Source organism: Loxodonta africana, chromosome 7, assembly GCF_030014295.1.
Source record: "Loxodonta africana isolate mLoxAfr1 chromosome 7, mLoxAfr1.hap2, whole genome shotgun sequence".
Classification (NCBI taxonomy): Eukaryota; Metazoa; Chordata; class Mammalia; order Proboscidea; family Elephantidae; genus Loxodonta; species Loxodonta africana.
This window is the reverse complement of record NC_087348.1, coordinates 71,728,761-71,741,645: the sequence shown is the minus strand read 5'-3', so window position 1 is coordinate 71,741,645 and position 12,885 is coordinate 71,728,761. Positions and strand designations below refer to the sequence as shown.

Here is a 12,885-nt window from a genome sequence, read left to right as displayed (position 1 = left end):
TCAGCCCGGACCCTTGAATAAAAAAGGCATGTGAAACAGAGCCGACGATCAGAGTAACAAGAAATAAACCTTTGTGGCTGAAAGTCTTTGAGATTTTAAGGTTGTTACTACAGCATGAATCCCTGGGTGGTGCAAACAGCACATCTGGCTGCTAACCAAAAGGTTGGAAGTTCAAGTCCACCTAGAGGCACCGTGGAAGAAACGCCTGGTGCTCTACTTCCAAAAAAATCAGCCATTGAAAACCCTATGTAGTACAGATCTACTCTGACACATCTAGGGTCAACATGAATTACAGTCACATTGACAGCAACTGGCTTACTACAGCTTAACCTAGCAGAAGCTGACCACTACAGCCTGGCAGGCCCATTAAAGGTGACAGAATATTTTCTACATATAATGAATAACCATTACAGGGCTTTGAGAAGAAGGTTAACCTGAACGGATTGCTTTTTTTTTTTTTTTGGAGAGACCACTTTAGCTGCTCTGTGAAGAACAGACACCCATCACACCAGCCACACCTCCACCGCCTTCCCCCACCTCTCACCCCAGCCACACAGTAAGTCCACTACCAGAGAGCACCAAAGATGCAGCCACCGTGAGCCTGCAGGGAGAAAAGGTCTAAGATATATCTGAGCTGTTTTATTGTCCCCCTGTTAGTTTATATCCCAAACCAAGAACGATTGGCCTCTACTTGAGTCTGGCCCACACATGCCTCAGGAAGGATGTCGCACGTGGCCCTCTGCGGAAGCTGTGAGGGCCGGTAAAGATGTGGTACTTTCCAATCCTTTACTGAAAAGCAGCACTCAATTTGTGACTAGAATGAGGGGACTTTTCCAGAGCAGCACAGTCTCAGGCTTGAGACGTCAGTCTCCTCTGAGTTACCAGTCAGGGAAGATAAAGCTAATTCTGCCCCTGTACTCCATTCCTCACGGGACCACCCCTCAGGCTCTCTCATGGCATTTGGCCCTTCTGAACTCCAGCCCTCTATACGCACATTTCGTATTCCCTAATAGATGGTGACCTATTCAATCCTTTTGTATCCTCCACAGCACCACGCACAGCACCTGGTACATAGTTGGTGTTCAATTTTCAAGGAGTGAATAAACGCAAACCACCAGAATCCAGCGAATAAGGAGACTGAAGAAGAACTGATGCCTTTGAATTACAGCACTGGTGAAGAATATTGACTATACTGTGAACTGCCAGAAGAATGAACAAAACTGTCTTGGAATAAGTACAGCCAGAATGGGCCTTAGAAGTGAGGATGACAAGACTTGTCTCAAGTACTTTGGACATATCGTCAGGACAGATCAGTCCCTGGAGAAAGACATCATGCTTGGTAAAGCAGAGGGTCAGCAAAAAAGAGGAAGTCCCTCAATGAGATGGACTGACACAGTGGCTACAACGATGGGCTCAAGCATTATAATGATTGTGAAGATGGCATAGGACTGGGCAGTGTTTCGTTCTGTTGTACATATGGTCGCTATGAGTCAGAGCCGACTCAACAGCACCTAACAGCAACAACAACCAGAATCCACAGGTTAAAACAAAATTCAGAGGGTAAAAGGTCTCTAGTTCTACTTCTGGCTGAAAAGTATATGAAAGCTGGGTTTAATCAATAAATGAAAAAGGTTGTAGCTATTAAATTCCTCTCTACCTGGCACCAGCAAAGGACACATTTACATCTCATTTCTCAAAGGTAATACATCAAAAGACCAGAGGTCCCATAAGATGTCATGCGTTCAAATGTAGATGTCTTCAGAAGATGGAGCATCAAGATGTTTCCAAAGCCCCAGCCACATATAAAAAAAAAAAAATATATAGCAAGGGAAAATGCTGAAATCTTTAGCGCTCCCTAGGGTGGGTAGTAAAGCAAAACAAAACCAGAGATTTACAGCACTCTCAACCAAAGTTAAAAAGCAAAAATGTCATCTTGAAGACCCAGGTGAGCCTGACCCAAGCCATGGTGTTTCCAATTGCCTCATATGCATGTGAAAGCTGGGTGATGAATAAGGAAGACCAAAGAAGAATTAACACCTTTGAATTATGGTGTTGGCGAAGAATATAGAATACATCACTGACTGCCAAAAGAATGAACAAATCTGTCTTGGAAGAAGTACGATCAGAGTGCTCCTTAGACGCAAGGATGGTGACACTAGTCTCACATACTTTGGTTGTGTTATTAGGTGGGATCAGTCCCTAGAGAAGGACATGATGAGGAATCAATCCCTGGAGGACATCATGCTTGGTAAAGTAGAGGGTCAGCAAAAGAAAAGAAGACCTTCAACGAGATGATGGATTGACATAGTGGCTGCACCAATGGGCTCAAGCTTTATAACGACTGTGAGGATGGCACAGGACTGGGCAGTGTTTTGTTCTGTTGTACGTAGTGTAGCTATGAGTCGGAACCAATTAGACAGCACCTAACAACAACAACATCAGCCAGTAGTGGCTGAATACTCACAATGTGCAAGGTGTTAATTAGCTGGGCTGGGAGTGAGAGATAAAACTGTCCAAGGCATAGCCTTACTCATAAGAAGTATATGATCATAACACAAATGTAAGACCCAAATAAATGAATTGTGGTCTTAGACAAGTCAACAGCTCCCCACAAAAAGAAAGCATAAAACTCACAGTCCATGAAATAGAGATGAACAAAATTCCTATGAGGGCACAGAAATCAGAAAGGGATGGCATCATGAATTAGGCTGGCTGAGTATGGTTTCAGAGTTGTAACTTGAGCTTTGAAGAATTCAGTCACCCAGAGGGGAGAAAAGAGGACACGGAGAGAAGCAAAAAGGGGAAGTAGGAGAAGTGGCCCCCAAGGTCCCAGAGGACTTGGTTCCAAAAGGCAGAGCAAGCAGGCCAGAGGCAATAAAATTGGAGCAAACTGTCCTGCCAATATGTGGTGACAGGAAGCTCAAGGATAGACACTGAGTTGTGCCATGAAAGGCTCGGAAGTTATGTCCAGGAAAGAAAAAAAAAGGGGGGGTGGGGACAGCTTATGTTTTACAGTCTTAAAAAAGTAAATCAAAGTAAACAGGAACCTTGGAGACATCAGATTATCAAAGGATGAAAAGCTGATGGAAGAAACTGTAAGAGAAACCCATTGCTATTCCCCAGTGCACTTCAGTTGGTCATATTCTCACAGTGAATGATGTGGGCATAACTCAGAGGAGTATGTCTGATCATGTAAGGACAGAAAGGAAAGGCTTCAATAAAATACCCACAAAGAGCTGTTTGCTCCTTGAGGTTTTTGGAGTGTGCGCAATGCAAATAAGGAAAACCAATGACCCATAGCATAAATTATTCCTATTATTTGGCAAAGCCGATGAGTATATATACACAAGTGTATACACACATAAAGCACTTCTGCTGACTACAATGGTTGTCTTGAGGAAAAACACTTGTATGATTGAGTTGAAGCTGGACTAGCCACTTTTTCATGGAAGACTTATTTTTACATGAAAAAACAATTAATGGACAGACTATAATTATTCAGATTTAGGAACTTGGCAGACTTTTCTAAAAAGGAAAGGAGTAAGCTTGTCACTTTAAGGAAAACAAATGATGGTATTTTTTCCCAAGCTCTTAAGCAAAAATTATAATTTTGGAAAACTTGCATCCACCACTATGGACCTGACAGCTTTCTAATACTTAAGGACTTCTGATGATATCAGTGCACATGTTAATGAAAGTGATTTTTGATAATGTATAATCAATGTGTCAACATTGAGGAGATCTGCATTAACTCAGTAGACTTCTACAGTTTCTAAACAAACAATGCACAGAGCTATTTGGAGCCCCAATAATTTTTGAGTATAAAGCAGTCCTGAGGCTAAAAAGGTTTAGAGCCACTGGTTTAGACCATTGTTGGAAGATAGAAAATTCCACTTGTTCAGGGCCCAGCATCCATAAGACCCAGGCTCGGCCTCCTCCAAGCCCCAAAGATGAGATCTAATCTGTTGATAGGGAGTCACCTGGGACTTTCTTGCTTGGGCTGTAGAGTCAAGGCAAGGTTATAAAATTTTGTTTCATGGTTGATAACTGTCTTAGTCATCTAGTGCTGCCATAACAGAAACACCACAAGTGGATGGCTTTAACAAACAGAAATTTATTTTCTCACAATCTAGTGGGTTACAAGTCCAAATTCAGGGCATCAGCTCTAGGGGAAAGCTTTCTCTCTCTCAGCTCTGGAGGGAGGTCCTTCCTTTTCCTCAATCTTCCCCTGGTCGAGGAGTTTCTCAGGCACAGGGACCCCATGTCCAAAGGACACACTCTGCTCCTGGTGCTGCTTTCTTGGTGGTATGGGTCCCCAACTCTCTGTTTCCTTCCTTTCCCTTTTATCTCTTGAGAGATAAAAGGTGGTGCAGGCCACACCCCAGGGAAACTCTCTTTATACTGGATCATCGGGGATGTGAGCTGGGTAAAGGTGGTGTTACAATCCCCTCCCCCCATCCTTTTTAACATAAAATTACAATCACAAAATGGAGGACAACTACAGAATACTGGGAATCATGGCCTAACCAAGTTGATACACACATTTTTGGGGGAACATAATTTAATCCATGACGATAATTTTCCAGCATGTGTTCTACCATATCAGTTCTTAAAATACTGAAACAATTTCTTACCAGTTAGTAAACTGCCACTGTCCCAAGCCACTGGAAAGATACTCTACCACCACCCAGTATACCTTTCCCTCCCCCAGTACCCCAGCCTCCCCAAGAACCAGCAACTAAACTATTATGACCTGGCACAGCAGAGAGTCTCCAGCACCCTGCTGTACAGCTAGGGCCAGGACAGTGCCAAATGCCACGCCAGTTGTTCATACTTTTGAATATCAGTCCTTGTTGGCTCACTCCCTTAGGATGAGAAAACTTGGAAGCAACTTGAGACTTGCAGGGGCAGCATTCCAGAGAAATGAACACTGGTTGAAAACACCAGAATGCCCAAGTCACTATGTCATGTAGGCCAACCCCTTCAGCAAAGAAGACCAACCTCTAAAGAATGAGTTACATACGGAATTGGTGAGAGCTACAAGAGATGGCTGAAACTAGAGAGAAGCTCCTCTGGGAGGGGCCATAAACAGCAACTACCCCTGAAGCACACATCTGGGAAAGCTAGAGGAAGGATAGAAATAAGGAAGGGAGGGAGGGAGGAAGGAAGGAAGGAAAGGATCACTATGAGCTGTAATTGACTCAATGTTAATGGGTTTAATGTTAAGCCTTGATTCCTCCAAGGTGAGTCATTTCTTGCCTCTTTTCAGCAGTTATGTATTGTCTCCCTGGATCAGGCAGATGCTGCACTCACAATGTCCTTTTTTCATTAACATTCAGCATCCTGACCAACCCCATTCTCTCGCCCTGAATCTGCTAGATGAAGCGTTGGGGATGCACGAGGAGCCACATCTGGGTCAGTTGCAGGCTCTGGGGGAAACTTTAGCTCTGTTTCCCCTCTCCAAACAGAAATACTGAAACACCCTAAGCACACAGGTTGGCTGGCTCCACTCTGGATCTCAAACTCCACCTCCAGGATTTATTGAGAGTGACTTGGGATTTGTATTTTGTTACTCTTCCTAATTGATGAAAAAAATTGATGAGACATATGTTATTTGTTTCTAACTCCCAGACACCTGGAACTGGGAAAATTCCCAACGCCCACTTAATTATCATGGAACTAGCAGCACCCATGAGAACTTCTTGCCTACAAGGCCTGTTTCTGCCCAGACATGAGGAAGTAGTCTCAGTTCCACCAGTAAGCACGGTGACTACAGTCCAAACTGACATGGTACACAAGCCCTTAGCTTGGGGAGGACTGCTTCCATTTCTCCCTGCGCGTGGAATCACCTTCCCAACTGACAGGAGAAAATGAAACCGATTCTGAGACCTGACTAGAGGAATGAAGTGTGTGAGCCTTGCTGTTGGCTGTGTGCTCCTCCTCTGAGGATCCTCACAGGGTTGAGCAGAGGGAGCAGAGCTTAGAAGGAAGGGCAGCTCACAGTCACTCTGCCAACCTGAGTCTCCTGCCACAAGGCAGCGAGGAAGCAGGAGAAGAGGTGGTTAAACTCAGCCATTTTTAGGAGAGGAGCACATTTATGAAACCAACAGCTCCTTCTTGCTCCTCTGAATAAACAAGGTCTGGAGCTCTACAAAAGAGCAAGCAATGCCCTTTGCCAAAGATGCTAATACCCATATTCCAAGAGCATCTTCACAGTTAGCCACATTGCTAAAAATGACTCCCAAATCTCTTCCAAAAGGAAAGCACTACACCATGGCTCCTCCTTTGCTGTTCAACAAGCGTGGGAAACTGTTAGCGCCACACTCATAGGAGCTTTGACCAAGAGAGGCATTCAGCAGTTTTTTAAAAAGCCTTAAACAGCTGATTTGTACAACAAGGCTCACAGCCTTGCTGAATGCTAATGATAGCTTGAGCCCTGCTAGGGAGAGTGACACAGTACGTCCATCGTCCATCTCTCCCAGCAGAGCCGCTGAGCACCACAGGGCCAGGAGCTGTAAGGGTCTGATTGGGCTGCTTACAAAAATTCCCAGCAACCTGCTCCGAAATCCACAGCCCGCGGGGCCTAGGCAGAGCATCCACATGTTCTACAGAATGGATGTGGCCCAAGAAAGCAGAGATCACATAGTCCCTCACAGCGCCCACTGCACCCAGAGCTGCAGCCCTTGATCCAGCCAGTGGAAGACAGAGGAGCAGTGCAACAAATACAGGTTTGCATTATACAGACCTGGGCCCTACTCCTGGCCCTGCCACTTGATAAATTTATGACTTAACCTAGGGCTGATACTCAAACATAGAACAACCAGTACACCACAGTCATGTGGCAAAGACTGCTGTGTGTTCACCAAAACCCATTTCCTTTCGCTTCTGCACAACCAGTTAGATGACATTTCCCAGCTTCCCTTGCAGTTAGGGACACCACGTGACTGACTTCCTGTCAATGAAATATGGTGGAAATTATGTGCTCCACCTTTATTCATGGCCCATGAAAATCTTCATGAGATCCTCCATGTTTTCTCCTCCTTTGTCTGCCAGCTCTATGCAGAAGATCCAGGGGAAGACTGCAAGGCCTAAGCCTGTGTCCCTGGATGGAAGGAAGACTGCAGACTGAGCAAGAACTTCCACACTGGTCACTGGCTAAGTGAGAAATATATTTTTATTGGTTACACCACTGAGATTTGGAAGTTGATACTGCAATTAACTTTCCTTACTCTAGCTACATTAGGCACCAACCAATCAATAAGGACCCTGGCTACCAAAGCACCAGGTATATACTAGCAAAATATCACCCCCTGACTTACTTCTCAATCTGTTTCCTCACTGATAAAACCGGAATATTACCGCCTGCTCAAGAGGTTGTTGTGAAGATTGACTGAGATTACCTGTGTATGGCATCTAGCACAGTACTTGGCCCATGGCTGCCTGAATTAAAGGGACCTCAATGAGTTCCTTCTCATCCATGTTTCTCAGGTTCCTCATTTGTACAAAGAAAAGTATTATAAACACTCCCTTGATTTTAGAGGCAAGTAGTGAACCTGACAGTCTGGATTTTTTCTTCCTCCCTTATTCCCTCTCCCTCACTCATTCTGCCCACAAGGAAACCAACTCCTCAGAGAGAACAGCTGTCATTTTATAACAACTTTCCAGAAATGCTCCCTTCTGGTTAACGGAATTCTCCCTTCTGGGCATCATCTTTAATACCTGATGGGAATACAATGAGCCCAGCCATACAGGAAGGCCCCATACTCTTTGAAGGGACCAGAATACACCAGTTTACAAGTTTGGGACTCCAGGAACACATCTATAATCCTGAAAGCCAACACTCAGCTGTGATTAGATGCTACCAGGATTTAAGGACTCTGGTTTTGATGTAACACAATGGTTAAGGGTACAGATTCTATTATCAGACCACATGGATTCAATTCCAGTCTCAATCCATGATAATGGTGTGACACTGGATACATTGTTAATGTCTCTGTGCCTCAATTTTATGTCTAAAAATGGGGATAATAAAAGTACCTGTCTCAGACTTTTGCTGTGAAGATAAAGTGAGATAATCTGAATATAGCATTTAGCATGGCACATAATAAATTCTCAATAAATGTTAGCTATTATCCTATTAGCGTCTTTTCTGCATAGATCAGAACAAACTTTTCAGCAAGTTAAGGAGACTTCCATTTCTCTAATTGAGTCCCTGGAAATACCATCAATCTGTCTCTGCCAGGTGTTTTTCTATTTAATGACTCTAAAGAGACAGAAAAGCTTTAATCAATGCCCAGAAGTAAAATACTAAGAAATTATATGCACAGTTAGGGAAAAAATAAAAATCAAAGATGTTTCCATACATTGTCCAGTAGACAAAAACATATTGACATATTGTTTCTACTAGGAAAGGGATTGAGTTTTCTAGATAATGCGTGAGCCATCCAGTTTTCCTGTTACTGTTCTCCACTTTTCAGGGCCAAAGGGTACCTCTAGCCAAATAAGGGAAACCCTGGTGGTGTAGTGGTTAAGTGCTACAGCTGCTAACCAAAAGGTCGGCAGTTCGAATCCACCAGGCACTCCTTGGAAACCCTATGGGGCGGTTCTACTCTGTCCTGTAGGGTTGCTATGAGTCAGAATCAACTTGAGGGCAATGGGTATAGCCAAACAAACACTTCTTCAAGTTCCTACCATGGTTCCCACTTTCCCTCACCTTATTTGTGTGTGCGCATGAACACACACAAATACCTTTGAGTCTAGCACAAGTGCAAAACAACTTTAAATTTAGATAAAGGGTATATGTTACAATTCCTTCTTAAGAAACTAGAGAGACAGTGAGAAACAGAAGGAAACATCCTTCATGTAAAAATTCTACCACCCTCCAAAGCACATTTGGGAGTCCCAACTCTGAAATGCCAAAGGCAGAACAGGGGCTGATTTACGAAGGAGTCTGTGGCACATCTTGGAAATCTTTAACATAGCTCCAAAGTGTAAAGGAAAGACAGGGTACTCTGTGAACTCAAACAAATCATTTCTTTCTCGAGGGTATATGTAGATATAGATATATATAATCTCAGGGGTCAGAACAGAACAGAGGCCACCCAAACCTTGTTTTATATCTGATATTTGTCCACTGCAGTCCCTTTAGGTGGGATGTACGATCTACAGCTCTCCAAGGTCCCAACTCCTCCCCGACATCTTAAAACAAGCCCACATCACCCATTTAAGTTGCCTTGCATTTGAATTTGTGGCCCCTAGACTAGAAGGTCTCAAAGGACCCTTCCAACTTTATCAGTTCATGAACATAAAAATCTATGATATGAAAAGTCTATACCAAATCTCTTCCTCACTTTTCCAAATTTCTGAAAGGCACCATGAAGCTTGGTTTTCCTTCTTTGTAAATAGACTACCATTAAAAAAAAAGAGTGGGCAGTGGGGGAGGATTATAAGGTGTGCAAGGGATTTTGCCTCCTTTATCCACATACAATAGCTCAAAATACTAGTGGTGTGGTACAGTGAATTACTTAATATGGCCCTTCTAGCCAAAGTCTTTACAACTCCCACAAAATGGCTAGGTGGGACAATGCCAGCAAGGTACTTGTGGCCCACCAAGGAGATTGGATAGCTTGCTAATAATATAAATAAGATGCATGGCACCCTTGCGGAGGTGGACCCATGCAAATAAGGTGTATGGAACCCTAACTAGAAGACTAGTCAGTTTTGCCATCTAGCTAGGCTTAAAATGAGTCATCCCAGAGGCGGGAACAGAGGATCTCACCACCACCAAGAAAAATGAGCCAGGAGTGAGGAGTGGAGCACAGCCTTTGGACCCAAATTCCTGTGCTGAGAAGCTCTTGGAACCAGGAGATCCAGAGAGAGAGAGAGCTGTTAACACCCAAGATGGCGAGAAGCGGTGGCAGCAGGGGCAGGAGGCTGGCAGGAGACAGCCTGGTAGTCTTCCTGGCTCAGAGAGAGAGAAAGCTGAGCACCTTCTAGCAGGAGGCTTGCTCATGGATATCCAGTTGTTCTAGCACCAATTGTTAAAAAGACTATTCTTACCCCCATTGAATTGTCAGGGCACCCTTTTTGAAAATAAATTTACTATAAATGCATGGATTTATTTCTGGACTCTAAATTCTATTCCATTGATCTATATGTCTATCTTCATGCCAGTACCATACTGTCTTGATTACTGTAGCTTTGTAGCAGGTTTAAAATCAAGAGTGTGAGCCCTCCAAATTTGTTTTTCTTGTTCAAGGTTGTTTGGAAATTCTGGATCCCTTGAATTTCCATATGACTTTTAAGATAAGCTTGTCAATTTCTGCATAAAAATCAGCTGAGATTTTGATAAGGATTGCATTGAATCTGTAGATAAATTTGGGGAGTACTGTCATATTAAAAATATTGTCTTTTGATTCATGAACATAGGATCTCTGCCTTAGTCATCTAATGCTGCTATAACTGAAATACCACAAGTGGATGGCTTTAACAATGAGAAGTTTATTCTCTCATAGTCCAGTAGGCTAGAAGTCTGAATTCAGGGCACTGGCTCCAAGGGAAGGCCTTCTCTCTGTGTTGGCTCTAGAGGAAGGTCCTTGTCATCAGTTTTCCCTTGGCCTAGGAGCATCTCAGCACAGGAACCAAAGGTCCAAAGGATGTGCTCTGCTCCTGGCACTACTTTGTTGATGGTATGAGGTCACATTCCCTTCTTGCTTCCCTTTCATTTTTCTCTTCAGAGATAAAAGGAGGTGCAGGCCACACCCCAGGGAAACTCTCTTCACATTGGATTGGGACGTGACCCAGGTAAGGGTGGTGTTATAATCCCACCCTAATCCTCTTTAACATAAAAGTATAATCACATAATGGAGGACAACCACAGAATACTGGGAATCATGGCCTAAAAAAGTTGACAGATTTTTTAGGGGGCACACAATTCAATCCATGACAATGTCTTTCCATTTTATTTAGGTCTTTAATTTCTTTCAACGTTTTGTAGTTTTTAGAGTACACGTTCTTCACTGCTTTTGTAAATTTATTCCTAAATACTTTATTCTTTTTGATTCTATTGAAATGGGATCAGTTTTTTAAATTTCATTTTCAGGTTTTTCACTTAGTAATTTAGGAATGCAATAATTTTTGTATATTGACTTTATATCCTGCAACCTGCTGAACTCATTCATTAGCTCTAACAGTTTTTGTAGTGGATTTCTTAGGATTATATACAGTCTCAGTCATCTGCAAAAAGAGATGGTTTTACTTCTTTCTGTTCAATCTAGGGCGGCTGCAATGTGATGGAACACTATTGTGTGGAATTTCTTGTCATGGTCTTGTAACTCCCACCCAAGTGATTAGGTGGGACCATGCAAATAAGGTCTATGGGACCCTAACAAAGGGATTGGTCAATTCTGCCATCCTGCTAGGCTTAAAATGAGCCATCCCAGAGGCAGGAAGGAGAGGATCTCACCACCACAAGGAAGAAAAGCCAAAAGTAGAGTGCATCCTTTTGACCTGGGATCCTTGTACTGAAAAGTTCCTAGAGCCAGTAAACCGAGAGAGAGAGAGATGTAACACTTAAGACGGTGAGGAGCAGTGGAAGAGAAATAGCAGCAGCAGAGAATGGCAGAAGATAGGGTGGTGAGCTTCCCAGCCCATTGAATATGAAAGCTGAGTACCTTCGGGCAGGAGGCTTGCTGGTAGAGTAGGGTGCCTCTGGGCACTTGGTGGTGGTAGAGCTCAGTGCCCTTGGGCCCAGGCTTACTGAGAGAATAGGGTGCCTCTGGGCACTTACTGGCAGAAGTAAGAGTTTTGTAGCACTTGTCTGAGCAGGGCAGAGGCTGAGGGCGATAGAGAGAGGGTGCGCCTATGGGCACAGCTGAGAAGAAGCTGTCCTGATGAAAGGACTGAATTCCGACAGTTCCTGAACCTGAACTGTAACCTATTACTTCCCTAATAAACCCCATAATCGTGAGTATTGTCTGTAAGTTCTGTGTGGCCATTGCAATGAATTATTGAGCCCAGCAGAGGGTGCCATGGGAGGAACGGTTGGTGTCAGAATTGGTAAAGATGGCAGAGAGAGGAGGCATGTCTGACTTCTGCCTCATAGGAATTGGCCTTGGGCTGTTAATCTTGATTCTCCTTCCCCCTTATGAAGTTAGAGAAGGTCAGATGCTACCCCACACCATTTTTACAATTGGCGTCATGAACAGGATTCTTTGCAATGGCTCCAGACTCATGGAAGCACAGGAAATTCTTTGTAAGAGAAATAACGAAGGAGGTGGGAAGCAAAGCTTTGGATTCTTAAATGGCTACTTTGGTTGTTATCTGTAATGGCTGAAAGGAAAGTAAGAGATGTTATGCTGAAGCTAAGGGGAGAAAAGCTGCATATGGAGTGGCTTGAGGCAAGGGCCAGGGTGGTTAAATGGGATGACTGATATGGGGACAGGGTCTTCTGGTTCTACCCAGCCAGAGGCCCAAGACCATTTGCATAGGAATGGAAAGATAGTCAAGGAGTGGAGTGGAGAAGATGAAACTGTAATGTTTGTAAAAAGGGTTTTGTGTTTATCTGAATGTACTATGGATATTGAATGTCTCTCCCACCTATTGTTGTAAAACAGTTCTAAATGTATGATGGAGACGAATATTGGGTATTATAGATTACAGAGAGTGTACAACTCTGCCTTCAGCCAATACTTGATTGGACGTGCTGAAAGGAGAACTAAAAACTTCCCAAAAGAAACACAGGCTGTTTGAACACAGTAGCTGTGTGTAAACAGTGGGGGTCTTAGGTCAAAAATCTAAGCCCCAACAACGAACTTTGCATTTGAAAAGACATGCAGACCAACTCAGGACTGCCGAAAGAACAGATGATTTGTATTTGAAGGAAAG

The 12,885-nt window shown here is 43.5% G+C and overlaps 1 protein-coding gene across 1 annotated transcript in view; it reads right to left on the bottom strand.

Annotated features, from left to right (window-relative positions):
* Positions 1 to 12,885, bottom strand: part of GALNT18 (polypeptide N-acetylgalactosaminyltransferase 18) — a 396,475-nt gene that overhangs the window by 348,926 nt on the left and 34,664 nt on the right. The gene's annotated exons all lie outside the window — the stretch shown is intronic.